Source organism: Cricetulus griseus, chromosome 3, assembly GCF_003668045.3.
Source record: "Cricetulus griseus strain 17A/GY chromosome 3, alternate assembly CriGri-PICRH-1.0, whole genome shotgun sequence".
NCBI lineage: Eukaryota > Metazoa > Chordata > Mammalia > Rodentia > Cricetidae > Cricetulus > Cricetulus griseus.
This window is the reverse complement of record NC_048596.1, coordinates 108742629-108755906: the sequence shown is the minus strand read 5'-3', so window position 1 is coordinate 108755906 and position 13278 is coordinate 108742629.

Here is a 13278-nt window from a genome sequence, read left to right as displayed (position 1 = left end):
ACACACACATACAAACTAATGTGATACACTCACACATACCTACACAGCTCAAATATCCACATATCCAAATACACTGAAATTTTTTGTGTCTCATTTTCCTGAATATTCTTGTCTCCTTCACTATCACTATATTTTATATATTTTATGAAAGATGCTTAGACTTTTGCATGATATAGCAGGATGATCTTTCTTGAGTAGTTTAAGTAGTCTGCCTCTGTATTTCTTTCTCTCTCATCTAGCTTGGTAGGGATGTTGACATTTACTTTGTCATTTGGTTTTATGCATGTGAGAAAAAATGATATTGGTAGGTTCACCTAATTTCACAGTAGGGGTCAGCCAGCCAAGTGTGTAAAAGCAGGGTCACTAGTACTTGTGCAAGGATGAGAACCCAGATTGTTGTTACTCTAGGCAGGGAATAGCTGACCCTGTAGACACAGTGTCAATGGTCACTTACTCCTTCCTTCTCTAAGGTTTGACTAATGTCATCAAGTTCTTTCCTAGATCAGTGCAAAGGGATTTTTGTTTTTATGAAGATTTAGGACAAGTGCCGATGTGCCAACATTATAACTTCTACCTGGACCCCAGACTTGAAGTTTCCTTACAGACATTGCTAAATTGGAATCATATACAGAATGAAGCTGTTTGCATCACATGGCAAGTTTAACAAGTGAGTGTTTTAGGCATTCAAAGGGGCTTGGTCTGAAAATCCAGCCCTATTTGCCTCCTGCAGGGTTCTATGGGAATTCCCATGCACAGCACCACACACCTGACCCTTTCTCTATCTTGATTTCTCCTCTCCCTGATGTGTCATATAGAATTTTGGAGCCCCAGCAATCTGGGTGCATTCCTGACTCCGTTGCTTAGAAGTGTGTGGATGCAAGTTAAGTCCCTTAATCTCTATACACTTCAGTGACTTTCCTGGAATGTGAATGATGGTGACTTATAGTATATAGATCATGTGTGCATAATCTATATACTGTTAGATTGAATTGGGAGGAGGGATTGGAAAAAGATAAAATGTCCGTTTCTTTTCAAACTCTTCCACCAAAAGCGCATCCAACTAATAGACTGCATTAATTAAGAGTTTCTTTTCTCTTCTACAGCACATACATACTTTAGTGTTATTAGTGGTTAATGAGGCACTTTGATTCTTCTGAGAAGACTGCATTCTTCCTTGCTATTTGTCATTTAAGTTTCCAACATTTGGTTGAAAAATCTTTAGAAAAGGAAGTATATAATTATTTCTTTTGACTCAGCAAAAGAAAAAGAAACCCACTACGCTGGCCATCAATTTTAGCTTCATGTTGCCTTTTTAAGAACTGTGGTTCAGTTGGTTTCAAACCAATGGAAGTTTCTTGGGGATAAATGTAATGTATATTTTCAACCTTGGCAAAGATTATGTCATAGTTCTGAACAGCTATATATGTTTTTTCCTAATATGGCAAAAGCTTGGAGAAAGTTACTTTCTCACTTTTTGAGTAGAGAAAACATTTCTTGCAAGAAAAAAAAGAGAGAAAGTTCTGATCTTTTGAAATAACATGAAATGTATGTGGTACTTTGGTGGAATTTGGTACAAGGTCACAAAACATGGAGTGGCAGACACAGGTCTGGCACTGGGGAATTCTGGGGAGTCAGACATGATATCTCTGCTTCCAGGGGAGCTTGGGTGAGTGGAGACAGTAAGTAAACAGACAGCTATCTATAACTCAAGGCCCCAGAGACCATCGTTGGAGAGGTGCTAATGTGACTTGTGAGATGGGCTAGCCTCATCATTCCAAAGAAAGCAGGAATTTGGAAAAATGGGTAGGAGTTTGAGGAGGTCTGGATGGGCCTTGCAATGGAGGGAGCTGACTAACTCAAAGGAACAGCAAAGGTGTGAGAGGTAGGATAAGGCACTTCAAGGGATTGCATAAGGCAGATGGGGGAGGGGTCAGTGTACCCCTGGAGGCTTGGCTGCTGTTATGAGGCATCCATCAAGGAATCATTAAATGTACCTCCTAGGAGGGAGTCTTACACTGAGAGAGCACCTTAGGTCGAAGCCCACTACTTTATTAGATAAATGTGGAAATTCTGCCAATGGAAGAGAGGTTTCTCAGGGCCACACAGGTCCTGAGGGGTTGATGGTATCCACATATCTTTATATAGTGGAGTGTCAGGCTGGGTGGGGGAGGGTGGCCATCACAATGAGAGGCAGCATTGACCTTTTGAAGGCAGATTCTCATAGGAACGTTTGGCCAAAGATTTATCACAGGGACTGTAATGTTTGGGCTAATGACCCCAGCATGCCTTTTTGCATATTATTGCCTTTAAAGGAAAGGCCATCACTCTGTAGAAATGCTCTTTGGTTATTTTTAAACTGTGTGGTAGGGGGAATTGGTGGAATTCCTAAGGTCATCTCCAGCTGTTTTTCTCCAAAAGACCAGCTGAATATTTCATGAGATTTGTCACTAGGACTTTTATCCATCTGCGAAGCACTGTACTGGATCTGAGTCAGGGGAGTCAGGGAAATAAGTGAAGGGAAGGAGTTTGAGGGAAACTGCCGAGTTAGCTGTTGCTGCTGTTAGCTGCTTTTGACATTTACTATTAACCTTGAATGCAGGTCTGTGTAAAGGACTCATTTCCCCTACCCTCTCATCTGCAGGGGGTCTCTCTGGCAAATGACCACTCCCTTGAAGGATGGCTGGAATTTGAAGGGTCAGAGACCAGTTCAGCATCATGTCTGAAAAGAAGTCCTGACCAAATTACCTGATAGTTAACATCATCTAACAGTTACCATAGCGCAAGAGTGTTACTCAAGCCAGATATTCCTTAGGACTTAAAGGAGGTTTTCAAGTGGTACTTGATATCTATAGCTATGACATGACTCCTTTTGTGTCTTAGGGACTAATTGAAGGCAGATGAAGAAGGCATTCCTCATTTCCTCTACTATGAACCCTTCTGTTAGCCAAACTCAAGGGTATCTACTTGAAGCTCATGCTGTGTTAGAAAATGAATAGGTATATATAATTGTGCAGCATTCTGTTTACAAAATGTCTTCGGATCTTTGGTCCTCCTGGCTCTGTGCAGTGTTTCAGCAAAGGAGGTTGGCAATGGTTCATCTTAACTGTAGAGTGGAACAAGTGGAGCCTTAATCCAGTGCTCTATTCCTTGTCGGCAAGTTAGTAGGCAGGTGACCACATTTCAAACAATGTACCGTGGATTTAAATCACATGATTTTCCTTAGTGACACTGCCAAATAGACTGAAGAAAGAGGATCACTTTTCTCTCTCACCATAGAAGTGGCTTAAGGGGTACCTTTAAAGGAAGGAAATTCTGCTGTACATATGCCTGAGCACTGAAGGAGAATCCATATCATGGCTTTTTAAACAGGACAAGTCAAAACATCTTTGTCTTACCAGCTCTGGAACAATGGTTGTTGTTTGAGGCCATGTTCAATGATGTCACAATAACAATGTGTAACAATGCTGATGAAAACAATACTCACTTATTACTTGGCTGGGATAAATCATGGGTTAGTAGCATTAACCACAGATGGATTCTGCAGTTTCCATCTTAAAATTTCTATTGGGGATATGGAGTTGGCTCAGTGTTTACTGTCCAAGCATTAGGATCTGAGTTTGAATCCTCAGCACCACATTAAAAAAGAAAAGAGAAAGAGCCAGGTACAGTGGTCACACCTGTAATTCCAGTGTTGAGAGGGAGAGACCCTTCGCATTGATGTCTGGCTTTTATACACACCACTACAATGTGCACATGCTCATATATGCATGTCTGTGCACAGCTACATGTGGGCCAAAGAATTCTAACACTGATGCTGGAAAAGGATCCGGTGTCCTTCTCCTCTGCTCTAAAACATCTGGAGGTGAGGTCATCCCCTTCCAGGGGGGCAGGAAACTTAGAAGAACCCTTTAGTACCTTGTTTAGTACTTAAAAGACTTTTTTTTTTTTCACTACCATGGGCAAGAAGCGAAGTGGCTTAAAAATGAAGTGGAGAGAAACCTTCCCTTAAAGAGTGTTAAGTCGGAGTTGCACTTAGAAGTTCCACTAATGCTGATGTATTTCATTAGTGAATAACTAGCCTTTTTTGACACTGTCTATTTGCTTTACTCTTCTCAGCAACTGAGTAAGATTGTTATGATGTTCATTTTATTGGCATCTGAAGCTCAGGGAATCCAGGAATCTTGTGCTGTGGGAGCGCACACAGTTTGTGTCAGTCTATCTGACTCCAAAGACTGTTCTTTCTTCCTAGGAGAGATGTAGAGGCATTCCAAGGGCTCAGTGAAAGAGTTAGTATTACAGTAGGGGTACTTGTGAAAGGAAGTGGGTTGTAGGAGCAGTTTCATGTGGGAGGTGTCATTTCATTCAGGCTGGGACTTGAGAAATAGAAAAGGTTTGACCATATAAAGGTACAAGGGTGTTCTAGATGGAGGAAGCAGCATAAACAACCACCAGGTGATGACGGGGAGGGAATGAATGAGGAGTGGCTTGGCTGGAATTTAAGGGATAGGAAGAGGCTTATGGGAAAGAAAGTTGACTACCAGCTTTAGAATAAGAATGACATTAATACTAGGATAAAGAATCTGGCTTTTACATCAGGAAGCTCTGGAGGAAGTGTTTAAGTGGTGGTATAGCATTGTCAGAGTGAGGGCTTTTGGGTCTGAATCTATTGTATTACTTAATAACTCAAGACTGATGGAGAAGGAGGCTGGGAGTAGAACTGGAAGGAGACTGCAGAGGTTCATTCAGCTCCACCAGGAACAATTAGACAAGGAGAGAAAATGTATCCAGGTTGCCCTCCACAGTTACTTTGGAGGCTGTACTTAGTCATCTGGGGTGCTGGAGAGGTGACTTAATGGTAGAGTGCTTGCCTAGAATGTGTAAGGCTCTGGGTTTTATCCCCACTCCTGCAAAACAAAACACAACAACAACAAAACACACAAAAAAAGCACAGGTCCCTAGCCAGCAGACTGGGGATTCAGAAATGCACACCACCAGATTGTGAATGAAATGAGTCGTGGGTGCTAAAATCAAGGGTTAACAATTTACTTCTTTGTGAGGAGTTTGTGGAGAATGTTTCCTAGTTTTTCCAGCTTCTAGAAAGTGGAGTCTTTCTCCTATGGTTGTCTTCCACTCTTCACGTAAAGACCCCATGGTTATGTTGGTTCTACCTAGATAATATAGCATAGATGATCGCCCTATGGCAAGAGCCTCTATCAATCCCATTTGTTCTTTTTACCATATAAGGCAACATGTTTACAGTTTCTATGAGAGAGCATATGTAGATATTTGAAAGATCCTCATTTTGTCTACTGCAGAGTTAACAGATGCAGATATGGACAGGAACTGTTGTGTGGGCGCGCGCGCGCGCGCGTGTGTGTATGTGTGTGTGTGTGTGTGTGTGTTTGAATTGACTTGATTTTCCTCTCTACCCGCTTTCCCTTTGTCCTTCAATTATGCAATAAATGAGGCACCAGCTATGTGTCAAGCACCTAGCTAGCCTCTGGGAACACAGTAATGCCAAGGGCTCTACACACTACAAAACAAAACAAAACAAAACAAACAAAACAAAAAACAGAATGGTAGAATCAGAGTGGAGAAGTTAATATAGAACCAGAGACCAAGAAATGACACTTTTGACTTATGGAATGCTAGAATGGGTATCAAAGCCTAAATTGGGAGGATTGAGAAACTTTGACGTTTTAAGAATAGAATCCTCTCACCAACTTCTCTCTTACCCACACCTTAAATTTAGAAGTCTTTAAAAAAGTCTCTTCAAAGACCTCAGTGGTGGGGTCTGACTGAGTATACCCATAGAAACCAGTAATTTTTACTGGAGTAGGAGGATAGGGGAGGCAAGAGAGTCTCCAGAGGTAAGAGGAAAAGCAGTGGCAGTTATGTTCCGGCCTCAAGGCAACAGGCTAGAAAAATGCTAGTGCCTTCTTGTGAAGGGCTGTTTACGGGGCACTCACTGTGCCCTTTCTGTTTTACTTACAGCCAAATGTCAGCATCATGATAACCCCACCCAATGTGTTTTCTACCCTTGAAATACAGACCAGGAAACTAAACCAGAGTCCTTAAGGGTGTCTTGAAAGATTCATTAGAAATCAATCGTCTTCCAAGAAGACTCAAAAGCCAGAATATTCAACTACATACCAGCAGCCCTTTATGTCAGGGGCATAGAGAATGCTCATGGCTGGCATACACATTCTAGCACTTGCTGTATCTTTGATGGCCAGGTCATGGAATGAGCAGAGATAGGAGTGGGTATGGGACGAGGGTGAGGAGCCTGAGGTGCCCTCGGGCACCGTAGCTTTTGAGACAAGGATGGTAAGTGTTGCTGCTGTACTGGCAACAGCTTTAGTATCTCCTTAAAAGTTGTGTCCTGGCTGCATCACTCTTTATGAAGACATTCATTCTCAGGGTACTGGTGCATGATGCTGGACTCAGTGGCATCGCTTCATGGTTTGTGCCCTGGGTACCTTGCTTGCTTCATTCCTACATACTAGATTGAGCAGGGTTTAGATAAGGGAGAAGACCAATTAGTTCAGTGGCCCAATCTCACACTCTACATTATAGTTACCTGCAACCTGTAACAAAAGTCTCCCAGATAGGGATCTTACCTTTGACCTGTTACATGAGAATCACTTGGGGCTGTGTAGGAGCAGGGAAAGAGAATAAAAAGAAACTGAACAGATTTCTTTCTTAAAACAAAATGACTATACAGAGTGAGGGTTCACAGTTGCAACTTTGTATGTATGTCTTATTATACCTTGTTCTGATTTATTCATCTCTCCATTGCCCACTTCCATTTCTCCTTAACTTTCTTGGTAGTTCCTTGCCTTCCCCTAAATAGGAGACATAGGATTTTTTTTTAAAAGCTTTCCAGGTGATGCAGTGGCAAGCTTTGGGAACCCCAAGTTAATACATATGGAGAGAGGACCTCACCCCCAGTCTGGCTGGGAATGTGCATAACTCTACCCAAATGAGGCATTTAAAGTCTAAGCTAATGACAGCTCCAGTTGAGTTAACTGGGTTAGTTCCAGTCTAGTTAATGAATCAGCTGGCTCCTCCATTCCCTTCCCTTAGCTATGAAACCTTGAAAATAGTTAAATCTAGAATTTGTAATTCCTGCTTGCTATCAGTGTGCGGGTTTCAGGAATGCTGGCCAGCTCATCCACTAATCTGCATTTCCACTGAAATGGGATATGCCCTGGAGGAGAAAAGTTTTCTTTGAGGGTCCTGGCTCTAATGCTAGGCAGCTGTGCGACCTGAAACACGTGTCTAACTCCTCCTCTTTGTCTCAGTTTTCTTGTGTGCACAAAGAACTAGCGAAGATTCTACAATGCAGCTGTGACTGTGGGAGTAGATGTGGGAGTTCACTCTTGCCACAGCTCAAAAAACAATTGACATGTAAAGCGACCTGTTCAACTTTCAGTAAAATATGAACTTTTTAGCCAGTCATCAGCTACTTCTGACCTACTGGGGATCTTTTCTAGTGATCCCAGACCTGGTCAGACAGACACATCATATGTGGACATCTTAGAAAATGCACATTTCTGGACATGAGTACCTGCTGTCAAGTCTGATGATCTATCTGAGCTTGGTCCCCAGGACCCACCTGGTGGCAGTGAGAGAACTGACTCCCCGAGGTTGTCTTCTGACCTCTACATGTGTGCCTTGGCATGCTCATATCCATCTACACACACACACACACACACACACACACACACACACACACACACACACACACACACGGGGAAAGGAGCTAGAAAGGGAGAGAGGGAGAGTTTAAATACAAACTCTTGTCAACTGTGCACTGTGCGACTGAAATGGAAATGTTGGGAGGGGCAGCAGAAGCCAAACCCAAAAGTGATGCTGAGGATTGAGCTCTAAAGTATAAACTACTCATTGGAAAGATCTCTAGGTCAATCCCAAACAGCTACCCAAACCAATGGATGCGAAAATCTCACCCTAAAAACAGAAGAAGCATGAAAAGACAAAGATCATCACTCCTTCATAACAGAATTTAAAGATACAAAGGTGGGCAAAATGCCAGATGCAGAATCTAGAAGTTCACATATGAAAATGGCCTAGAGGTTACAAATAAGCAGATGAAAAAGTTAAGGAAATCACTCCAGGTCCCACAGAAGAAAGCCAGAGAGAGATGAGATAGGCAGCATTATGGGTGCAAAAGGGACAATGAGATAAATGTGGTTCCAGAGGGCAAGGTGAAGTGGAGCCAACATGTAGAACTGATGAGCTAGCTCCGCCTTGGTGCAGGTGTTAGCTTTCATGCCTGGTTACACATGCTTGTGGTGTCGGGTATGCAGGGGAGGCCAACTTGCTGGGAGGGAGACAGGCAAGGACTCTGCTTACTCTATTCCCAGCTTCTCCTGCAGCCCCTGTGGGTTGGTTATTCCTTCAAGGCCACTGTGATCTAGAACAGTTATGAGGTATTCAGCTCTATGCACAATGGGGCTTGTATGTACTACCACCAGGAATGAGAGGTCACCAGTCAGAGCTTTTCTTATTTTTATTTGTATAATATTTTTGGTGAAGCACCATTCTCTCCAACTCAGACATGTTTGCTTTTGTTCTTTTTCTGTTTTTCAGTGGGTTTTCCCCTTCTTTTTAGCTTTGATCCTCAATGTCATGGGACTGTCAGAACAGTTTGCTTTTCTTCTGAATAACTCGTCATGTGAGAGTCACTGCTGACATGGGTTTTCATCCTCTTTATTAGGGCTTGAGGTCTTGTTTGATATTCTGATGACTTTGCAGGAAAACAAAGGATGAGTTCTGGCTCCCTTCTTGTGGCAGAGCATGCTGGGAAAGAGATTCTTTAATTACCCAGGTTTTAACCCCAGTTTAGTCAGCAAGATGACTGAGGTTGAGACTGCAAACCCCGATTTCCTCTTTGCTATCAGCAAAAGCAAGTGCTGCTATGGTCTTGGTTTCTTTCTCCCGTTTAGTTTTTGGACAACTGATAGGAGGAGCACTCCCTTTTAGAGATGAGCCATGGCAGGGATGACACACGGAAAATGGTCATTAAACAGTCCACATGCAAAGCTCTCTAGTTTCCCTTCTGTACTACTGTTCCCAGGACTTTGAATGTGGCCTAGTTTCGTTCTGATGCTGTGAACAAAAGCAACTTGAGGAAGAAAAGATTTATTTGATTTGCCCATCCTGATTACAATTCATCATTGAGGGAAGTCAGAGCATGAATGGAAGCAGGGCAGGAACCTGGAGATAGGAGCTGATGCAGAGATCATGGAGGAGAGCTGCTCATTGGTTTGCTTCAGATGGGGTTGCTCACCCTGCTTTCTTACAGAGCCTGGTGGTGGTGGTGGTGGTGGTGGTGGTGGTGGTGGTGGTGGTGGTGGTGTGTGTGTGTGTGTGTGTGTGTGTGTGTGTGTGTGTGTGTGTGTGTGTGTTATGTGACATGGTTCATAATGGCCTGGGCTTCTCATATAAATAATTAGGGAAATAGCCCTGTAGACATGCCACAGGTCAATCTAATGGAGGCAAGTTCTCAGTTGAGGTTTCTGCCTCCGAGGGGACTCTAGTTTGTATCAATTTGACAAACTGACCATCACACTCTGTGTTATCTGTGGTCTCTTACATTGTCACCAGAACTTTGTAATAATCTCTCTAAAGAATACAATGTACACATGTACTCATCCTACATAAGGTTCTGAGATTCTTTGCTAAGACAAGAGTTGTAGAGAAGCCAGGTAATATTCAAACCCAGTTCAAGATCTGGAGCTAAAACCAGTGGGTAATATGGATTTGAGTTCTTACTCCTGGGTCCTAAGTAGAAGCTCTATCTCCTCCACCTGTGTTTCTTTAATTTCTACTAATATTTCCATTCCCATTTGAGTGGCAGTTGCTGAAGACACAAAACTGAGTTTGAGATGGGCTGATGTCTATTATGATGGTCTGAGTCAGGTGCTAATAGAACACACCAAGGGACTCCAGCCTGGCCTAGAGCAGTTAGAGAAGGTGCCTGGTACAGTAAGTAGCTTGTAAATTAGGACCTAGAAGGAAAGACTAGCCTTTGCAAAGATCCAGTGTCCAAAGAAACTGTAAGTGTTCAGCATACCTGTTTCTAAAGGCAAAGAGCTTGAGGAAGAAAGAGGTAGGAGTTCCCAGGCCATGTTAATGACTTTTAGCTTCAGTTATTGGACCATGAAAAGATAGCAAAGGGTTTCAGCTTAACATGTTTTCATTGGATCTGAGTCATAGAATGATTGCTTGGCAGCATGCCAAAGATGGGTGGGAGGCTGAACACATGGAGAGATTTCCGCTCATCACTGGGATACAACTGTGAATCATGTGAATCAGTGATCTCCATGAATACAGGATGGCATCCTCTCCTTAGAGATAACATTATCCCTCACCTCACAGGGAGGGTGTGGTAAGAGTACCAGGCACTTCAGAAGATATAGCACCTTCTTACTGCTATGAGCCAGAGATTCATTCATGCTTAAGAGGAGAACGATGACCCACAGACAGAAGAACTTTATTTTGCCACCTCACTTAAAGGAGTCTGTGTGGAAATGAACACTAAATAAGGTGCCAATGACAGGGTGGTCTATCATGTCAAAACAACTGGCAAATGCCATAATCAAAGAAGTTATGTATTTACTTCAGGAAACAGAAGGATCGCATAGCATTAAGAAGCTATTGATGGAGCATGAAGACATTCACCATATGCATTACTATGGCCTGGAAAGATGAACAATTGAATGAAATCTACTAAAAATACATCAAAAGGCTCGTTCTCCATTCACAGCATTTGTGTAGACAGCAGGAGTGGACGCCAAGGTGGGAGATCAGGAAGACATCTCCACAGGGACTCATGAGAATGAGTATCCTAAAGATGATAAAGCTGTGGGCTTCCTCTGGTAGTATGCCAGGCCAGTTGCTCCATTACATAGAACACGTGTGTATGAAATTACTGCAAGTGTACATGGGTGTGTTTGGAGAATCTAAATTCTTCAGTATTGTGTGTACATTCCTGTTTCTAGTACTATAGCTTTGTGCTTTAATATACTGTAATGAAACACACTCTCAACAAGTCAAAAAAAATTGGCAAATGCCAGTCTCACTTGATGGCAAAAGACTTCTTTGGGCTCAGTCTCGTTATAAAAACACAGGACATACTTCAGCATCATTCTTTGGAGAAGCAGAACTAGGACCAGGCATGTGGGAGGCACCTGGGAAACATCCATTCCTTCTCCCTGTATGTGCCTCTCCTTAGCACCGCTCCATCTCAGACTGAGAGCCAGAACCTGCAGTCCGTACAATACCCAGTGCAGTCTGGACCACTTCCTTTCTGAACTACTCTTCCTGTTATCCTGTCTCACTTTGTGGTTCCCAGCCCTAGACAATTTGTGGTTTTCACTCCCACCTCAGGGTGCTCTGATATCAGCATGGCATATCTTGTCATCTTTCTCAAGTTTTTGTTCAAATGTCATGTCAGTGAGGCCTACCCTAACCAAATCCCCTTTCTCTCACACGATGACCCAACTTCCTTTTCAGCTTTTTCTTCAGTATTGCTTCTCACCTTCCTACATGATACATAGTTGGCTGTAAAATTTAAAAGGAATTAGTTGTATTATTTAACTCCATCAGTCTCTTGGCAGTCACATGTAAGGTTTACACAGCAGGAAGCACTTCCTCCCTTGTTCTTTGCTGTCTCTCTAGGATGCAGAAGTATACAGAGCTGAGTGAAGGAATGAATGAAACACTCAGTCAGTTCCTACCTAAACACCATCTGAAACAGTGGCTTTTATTTTCATTTTTGTTTTAAGCCTTAGACATCAGTACACACAAGTACTGGTTAGCTTGCATTTTTTTCCCTTGGAGGTGTGGAAACCAACATTTCTGCCTTCAGCAACCCTTCCCATTACTACTGTAAGACCACTGAAATTGTTTTTCTCAGCCTGTCCCAACTTCTTGACCGTAGAAGCAATCTCTTACTGAACCAAATGGCAGTGAAGGGAAAGCCTCACTGTGGATTCAGGTCTAAGGCCGTGGTCTAAATCCATTTCCTTGCCAACCTTGGGGATCGGAGGAAGTTGCTGCGTGTAAAAGAAGAGAAGAACTGAGGTGACTGTGGTAATGGTGTGTGTTGAAACTGACTGACTGATTTGTTCATTATATTTATTCACATTCAGAGACTCAGTAAAATAGGCGTGTCTGAGAGCAATTATACTAGTGGATCTCTCTCTAAATAACATGAAACACTCACTATTGTAATTATATGTAGATAAAAATAACTATCCACATGTATTGATGAAATATATTCATATATGTATATATACACACATATTCGTGTATGCATATATATGTATATGTATATATGGCAAAAAAGAGGCTTCTGTATCAGCTAGGTTTCTGCTTGCTGCAAATGTGAAATTTCAGTGTCTTCTAAAAATAAGCATTTCTTTCTTTCTTTTTTTTTTTTTTTTTTTTTTTTTTTGGTAGCTGTGGGTCAGCCAGAATGGTACTGAATCAGATAGGTCAGGTTCAAGTCTGTTACAGGGAGGGCATGAAAAGTTAGGAACAATAATTAAAGTATTATATATAGGTTTTTACTCCTGGCTATGGAAGTCAGTAAAGGCTTCATGGAGGTGGTAACTTGGATCTGCCTTGAAGGAAGAGCAGATTCCAAGGCAGACAGGCAAGGTATAGTCTACATAAGTATATGAAGATTAAAAAAAAGACTTTTGAAATAATGTACTCATATATATATATATATATATATATATATATATATATATCTACTGTGGCAAGATAAAAGAGCCAAAGGAAAATGAAACAAAGTCATCAGTTTCTGTTTACAAAACTCAAATTTCATATCACAAAGACAAATAGAAAACAGATAACCAAGCACAATCTTTGTGTGAACATTTATTTTCTCTTTTAAAAATTTTTGTTAAAATTATTTTCATATATTATATTTTTTATGATTTTCTTTCCACTCTCCCTATGCCTCACAGATTCTCCTAACCTCCCTTACCACCAACTTCATTTTCTCTCTCTCTTTATCAAAAAAGAAACAAAGAAAAAAAATAAAAAGGAAAATCCATTAAAAAATACAAAAACAAAGAAAAAGTGCACAAAAATGTTGAAACCAGTTTTGAGAAGAACAATCTTATTTAGCAACAAAAGTATGGACGCAAAGGGGAGGCAAGGATGTGTTTTTAGTGGCTAAATGTGGCACAGGGTGCAAGGTATATTCTCTTTAAAGTCACTGCTTTACTTAATCCTTAC